This window comes from Oncorhynchus masou, chromosome 31, assembly GCF_036934945.1.
Source record: "Oncorhynchus masou masou isolate Uvic2021 chromosome 31, UVic_Omas_1.1, whole genome shotgun sequence".
Classification (NCBI taxonomy): Eukaryota; Metazoa; Chordata; class Actinopteri; order Salmoniformes; family Salmonidae; genus Oncorhynchus; species Oncorhynchus masou.
The window spans coordinates 35,277,971-35,284,928 of NC_088242.1; the positions used below are offsets into that span (position 1 = coordinate 35,277,971).

The 6,958-nt window shown below is 45.6% G+C and overlaps 1 pseudogene; it reads left to right on the top strand.

The window, feature by feature from the left end:
- The window catches only part of LOC135523868 (pleckstrin homology domain-containing family A member 1-like), a 38,141-nt pseudogene extending 36,061 nt beyond the window's left edge, over window positions 1-2,080 (top strand).
- The last annotated feature ends 4,878 nt before the right edge of the window (window positions 2,081-6,958 follow it).

The window sequence follows — 6,958 nt, forward strand, 5'->3', positions numbered from 1 at the left end:
TTCAACTACATCTGCTGCCTCAGTCTGCCGCTGCTTCCCTCCAGCTTCCTCCACTACTCCTCTTTGCTCCTGCACCACTATAGATACTACCACTGCTTCAACTACTGCTGCTGCTGATGCTGTCCTACCTCCCTTTGCCACCCTGTGCCCCTGCTACAGCTCTGTGACTGACCTGACTGACTCCCCTGCATCCAGTGCTTCTGAATCTGAATGACTTTGTCCCCCTCTCTACCTCCGTTCCCTCCCCCCAACACTCTGCAGGAGCACAGTGACCACACCCCCTCCGCCTTCTACTGTAGCAGCAATCAGGCGGGACCCCCGTCCCTCGCTCGCCCATCCAGGCAGAGCTCCCCTACCACCAGCCACAGGGGGGCCCGGGCCCTGACCTGGGACAGCCAGGACTTCTTGGGCCTGCTGCCCTGGCGAGGCCACCAGGGGCCACCACCACCACACCGCTCCCGCCTCTCTCTCCAGGAGACCCCTCGCCTGTCCAAGTGAGCGCCTCGTCCTGTTACCCCACCAATGCCCACCAGGAGGAGCTGTCGCCATGGAGACGGCGCAGCAAGGTAGAGGGCGACCAACCGGAACTCTCCTCCCTCGGCTTCGAGGACTCAGACCTGCATGTCAGCCAGGTGTGAGCCTCTAACCCTGACCCCTCCTGTCAGGATTCACACTGACAGAAAGGGGACTGGACATAGTGGACAGTCATCAACAACGACAAGAGGAAAGCCAATCAAACGTGACCAATCAGCGCCAACCTGGCCCTCAGGAAGACAGGAAGTGGTCCCTGGCTGTGACCGTTGATCGTCTACTCTCCCCTGTATCCAGACCCTCTCTTAACACAGCAAATGGCGTGACGTTTCAGGGCAAGGAGATGCCGTCAGATGTTCTATTTCAGTCTCTTTCGTTGTTGATATTTCTGTTGGGTGTTGCTCTTTCTCTCTCGTTGTTGGTATTGTATGATTCCTGGACATCCTCCCCTCTCCATTGGCTCAAGAGGTTACAAGAGGTGGACTGGGTTGGCTACTCTGCTGAGAAACTCACAAATCATTTCCCACTCCACTTCCACCTCCCAGACGTCACTTGATTTACTGTTATCAGGGTTGTTGGAACTAATATATGTTTAAAAAGGGGCTAGATGTTATTTGTGTTCATAGTTATGTAAACGAAAAAGTTGTAACTGGTGTCAATGAGACAACCCCACTAACACACAAAAACATACACGCGTGGTGTAGACTTGTGTGTACTTTTAACATGACCATTTGAGTTTCTATCCAAAGCAAGCCGTTGTTGAAGCACATCATGAATCCTCATCGCATCCTAAAGATAACGTTTAGCAGATGAATTTCCCTGCAGCTTTTTCTTATTTTCAGCTGCGTTTTTAGAAAGGAAGTGGGTGTTACGTGTTTATATTTTCTGTTTCTATTCATCATTTAAAATAGATGCGCTTTGAGTCCTTCTGTTCATATGAGAGTTACACCTGTTGTGTTTTGGACTCTCTTTCTTTCTCCCTCTCTCTCTGTCAACCACACACACACACACACACACACACTGTCACACCTCTGTTTTGTGTTGTTGTTGCCAAATGAAGTCCTGCGCTGTATTGTATGTGCCTGCCAATGTTAGCATGCATTTGAATAGAGACTTCTCCCTCAGGAGGACATAAACAGGACATGTATATGTGCAACACATCTATAGGCCTCTTGGCAGGGCCTTTCAAATGGCACCTTGTGGACACTCATGTGGGCAGATGAGCTGCTCACTGCCCTTGATCTGTTTTCTGGGTGTTCCTCTTCTCTTTTCTACTGTGCGACTATTTTACTACTTTTCCCGTATGCTGTGACAGTTTGTGTGTCTGTGGGGAGGCCTTCTGTGCCTCTCAGCCGTACTCTTCCTGTAACTTGTTACTGTGTTGCACACCTCTACTGTAAAGCTGGTAAAGTGCCTGCGTTCTCTTTTTATAGAGAGAAGAAAGAAAGAAAAAAAGAGGATATTTTGACCCTTTTAATTGTGTACCTGATGCTCTGAATCATGTGCATTATTTATTAAGTGGAGTTTGAGAATAAATCAATGGATTCAAGTTGGAGTGAGTTTGCTTCTTATTTGTGTTGACTCAAATACTTTAAATGTCTTCTTTTTTTTAGGTTGGACGCAGTCAAAACAGAAAATTGACACGAGTGCTGAAGGAAATAACTACAAGCCCATGTTTTGCTCAAATATTTTTCTATTACATACAATGTCTGCTATGTTCACCTATTTTTGTAACCACCACCTTTTCCAGCATGTTATTGTAGATTGCATTTAGAGGTGTAACCCATTTTTATTTTTTTTACAGTGTTTTTAAAAGTTGACACATCAAGGCCTGGTAAGACCAGAGGAAAGGACTTGGCAATGCAGGGCTCTACTGCCACCTGTTGGCCTTGCTTTTTGGCATCTGTGGGAAACTGAGGTATTTAGCAAATGTCTCTCATTCATCTCAATTTGGTGTTCGGAACAAATGTGAATTCCATCAGTCTGAATGATCAAGGCCACATCATACACTTTAGGCTGCATCCAAAATGGGACCCTATTTCCTGTGTAGCGCCCCAGAGCCCATACGGATCTGGTGAAAAGTAGTGCACAAAACCTCAACTTGGAGATGGCCAGTCCCCCACACTGACCAGTTGGCAGGAGCTGTCTGTTGTGACCGAGAGGTCCCTGCTATCTCGTAGTAAACCCAGCTGGAATCCGTCGTGCTCTGGGAGCAGGCCAGGCCTGACTCACTGTCACAGTGTTGTGATGCACAGAGCCAGGTATGAGGAAACAAACCCTGCTCTAAAGCTCTTGTTTGGATGGGGAACCAATTGAGAGAAAGAGCAGGGGGGCTCATCATTCCAACCATGTAGTAATGATGCTAGGCCCTCCTTTTCTGCCTCTTAGTCTTACTATTACACAAACATAGGTCCAATAGAAACACTCAGAAAAAAACTGCTTAAACGTATTGGAACGGGTCTCAGAGTTTGGATGTTACTGGCAGGGTGTGGCCAAAGCTTGTTGTAGCAAATTACATTGAGGACTCAACGATTGGAATCCCTCGCCATTCCCGAGGTTCAGGTTTGAGTAACTCTGACTTTGGCTCAAATGGACATTCGTAGTGCTTCATTAGAAGTGTCCGTTCACACGTAATGGGCTCTTATTGAGAAGGATGCGCTTGCCAGATAGTGGAACTAAAGAACACAAGCAGGAGACCCACTGGACACAAGACGTCATTTCAACGTCTATTCCACATCGGTTCCACGTAATTTCACTGAAGTGATGTGGAAACAACGTGGATTCAACCAGTGTGTGCCCAGGGGGAAACGACCACTGGGAAATCTATCTATGTTGGTGACTGCAGTGAGTGAAGTTGAACAGTTGACCTCTCCTCTGATGCCACCAATGCCACTTAAAATAAACAGTGCTGGCGGGTTGCACTTCAGGCCATCGTTTTATGTGGATAATAGTGTAAACATGAATCTTCAAGCTGGCCTCTGCTCTCATCTCGAAGAGTAGTTACATAACAGGCTCAGAGTTGTTTTTGGTCATATGGGGAACTAGCGACCTAGTCATGCAGGTTGGACACCACAGTGTAATGATGCTATGAAGACAGCAGGTCTCTAGCCACTGATCCCAGGCCTGTCCTGCTGGCCCTTGGCTGCCAGGTCTAGTTATACGCATCTGGTCCATTCTGATCCCAGAACTGTTCTGCTGACCCATGGTTGTTTGGGCCAGGTGTATGCATCAGGTCTGTTCTGATCCCAGGCCTTTTCTAAATATTTAGGGCTATTTGTACGAATCAGGTCCATCCTGTCAAATCCAGAGCCCTTGGCGGGGAGTGATGATGTCAGCAATGATGACATGGCCCCTAACAGAGGCCTTTAAGTGAGTCAAGGACAACATAAACAGCTGGGTGAACTCTGTAACCACAACAACGGGAGTAAACAGAGCCTGCATGGTCCACCCCAATGTGTGTCAATGGCCGTGTCCAGCTCATTATTTTCCTGGGCTGCTGAGGATTTCTCCACACTGGTCCCTGGGTGCTTAATGGACATCACTCACAACGAGAGAGTGGTTGGAGCCTGACATCTGCACAGCCAGAGAACACAGCAATCCAACCCACCCTCTCTACTTCCTCCCTCCCTCCTTCCCACCCTTCCTCCTCGATTCGTGTGTGTGTGTGTGTGTGTGTGTGTGTGTGTGTGTGTGTGTGTGTGTGTGTGTGTGTGTGTGTGTGTGTGCGGTCACTAACACACCCACTTTAGTGTTACTTAAGAGATGCTTGACTCTAGCTGTTACAATGTGATGGAGCAAAAGTGTATCTGAATGTTAGACATGCTGCCACATCTATATACTTTTGACTGGTTCTGAGAAACCCCAGACATTACAGTACATGTGACATAATATGGCCAATCCATTTCCTGCTTAACTAATCACTGCTTTGCATGCCTGGCTTCCAGTTTCTTCTTCCATATCTTCTATGATGTTGCCAGACACGGCTGTTAAGCAATATGATCAATCACATGATTTAAGTTAGGATAAAGACACAAACAACTCCACTACCAAAACTATGTACAAAACAAAACAGCAGTTAAATTGACCTGGAACGGTAAACTCCCCACCCTGTCGCCGCATTACTGTAATTAACTTAATTTCCCCCATGTGTATTGTTTATTTCCTGTTGTAAAAATAATAATAAGCGCTCCCAGGTGAAATGAAAGCGAACAATAAATGTTACAAGAGATGATGTAAGTTTGACATCAATGTCACTTCGGCTCACGTTTCCCAACCAACCGTCTACTCTGAACACCAACACAGACCTATAAACTTCCAAACTGCGCTGCTGAAGCACCCCTGCTGGACCCTTGAGGTCTCCTTGTGCAACTTTACAGTCCCTTAATCTGTTAGAAAGAGCTACACTTGCTTCGTCAGCACTTGGTAGACACTTCGAAGCTTCTTAATCAATTTAATGGACCATACAGCAGCACTTCAGCACCCAATAAGAGAAACGGTAGAACTCTGCTGGATCATTTTCCCCACCAGTACGGTTCAGGGTAGAGGACAATGTGTTCCCACAGAAAGATGGCTCTCCACAGCCAACTCTGGTTAACAAACATCCCCGAAAATTGCCAATATATTTTGTTGACAGGACAACGAGGATTGGGAGTCTTGTTTGGGGTTTGTTCAGTAAAGAACATTGTCTCTCGTGGCTAATGTGGCTGTCTTTGCCTTCCAGCACCAGTGTGCTGCAGTCCACTATTAGTGTACTGTTGATCTTTCTCCCGCCAACTGCTGGTGGCTCTCGTTTCTCAGCCATAATGGGGATGTACTGTAGCACTAACGGCAGCATGACATGCGCCAGTAACATGGAAGGTAAACAGGATATGTCCTGGACAAGGGTGGGGAACGAGATGACCTCTGGTCAAAACCCTGTTGGTTCTGCTTGTGGTGTCTGGGCTGGCAGAAATAACATTAAAAGGACATTGCAATTCAGCCATTCTGATATTCATAGTGTCTTGTCCCCCAATGAGCATGGACGTTCTTCCTTGTCAGCATCCACAGCATTACATAAGCTACAGTAAAGTTATGTTTCTTGTGGTGGGGATGTAGTGTCAACGGTGAATTGGATCAGAGCTGTGGTGATGGGAATGGGTTGAGACTCATTAGCTTTGTGGGTCCTGTGGAGTCTGTCTGTGTGTTGATGGTGGGGCTGTGAAAAGCGAGCGGTGTGACTCATATGTACTGGGACAGCCAGGTTCAGAAGACATGGCGGAGGGGATGGAGCTCTGTTTGATTCCCCTCCAGCGTCACTCATAAACTGTGATGAGATGTCGAGGGTCCCATGAAGCGGCCCTTACAAGAACAACAAAAACACATGAAATAACAAGTGTGAGCAAATCAGGTGAAAAATGTATGTGTGAAGTTTCACGTGAAATTTTCCCGCATGTAATTGTTTCTGTTTTTCACCTAATTTCCACACATTTATTTTTCACCACTTTCAGCTACATCTGGTCTCCCAACCAGAGACCAACAAGAACCATCCCTGCTTAGCTGTAGAAACAAACCAGAAGTGGGAGACAGGGTGCTATGTTGCTGGTATGATTTTTTAAACTTGCAACTGGAAAAAAAGGCAACAAAAGCAAAGGCTAGTATAACAGCCATCGGGACAATTGCAGGAAAGAGGGAGGCGTTTTATTTAATCGCACATCCATTTCCAAATAATTTGTTATGTGCATTTACAAATGATTTCCTTGCATTATTTTGCCTTGCTATGAATACTTTGGGGTTTATGTTTTTGTTTCCATATTATTCTTTTTCTTTGCAATACTAGGAATTTTGTTCTCAATTTATTTAAGCAATGAGTCACCATTGAGACCAGGGTCTCTTTCACAAGGGAGCCTTGCATACACAATTTGCCGAATAGAAAGGAATAGTAAAATAATGTACTGTGTCATTTTGGCGTCACGTTTACTGTAAATAAGAATAGAATATGTTTCTAAACACTTCTACATTAATGTTGATACTACTAAGATTACGGATAGTCCCGAATGAATCGGCAGGGTAGTCTAGTGGTTAGAGCGTTGGACTAGTAACCAAAAGGTTGCAAGTTCAAATCCCCGAGCTGACAAGGTACAAATCTGTTGTTCTGCCCCTGAACAGGCAGTTAACCCACTGTTCCAAGGCAGTCATTGAAAATAAGAATTTGTTCTTAACTGACTTGCCTCGTAAAATAAAGTTTAAAAAATATCATTAATAATGAAGAGTGAGAAAGTTAGACGCACAAATACCCCAAAATTGCATGTCTTCGGGGTATGATATTTGCACGTCTGTAACTCTACAGTTGGAGCGAGTAGGTTTAGTTATATTTAGCTCAGTACAAATACAGTATATTTCAGCCTATCTGAAACTGGCATCAACCAATCCGATTAAAATCACCCAAAAT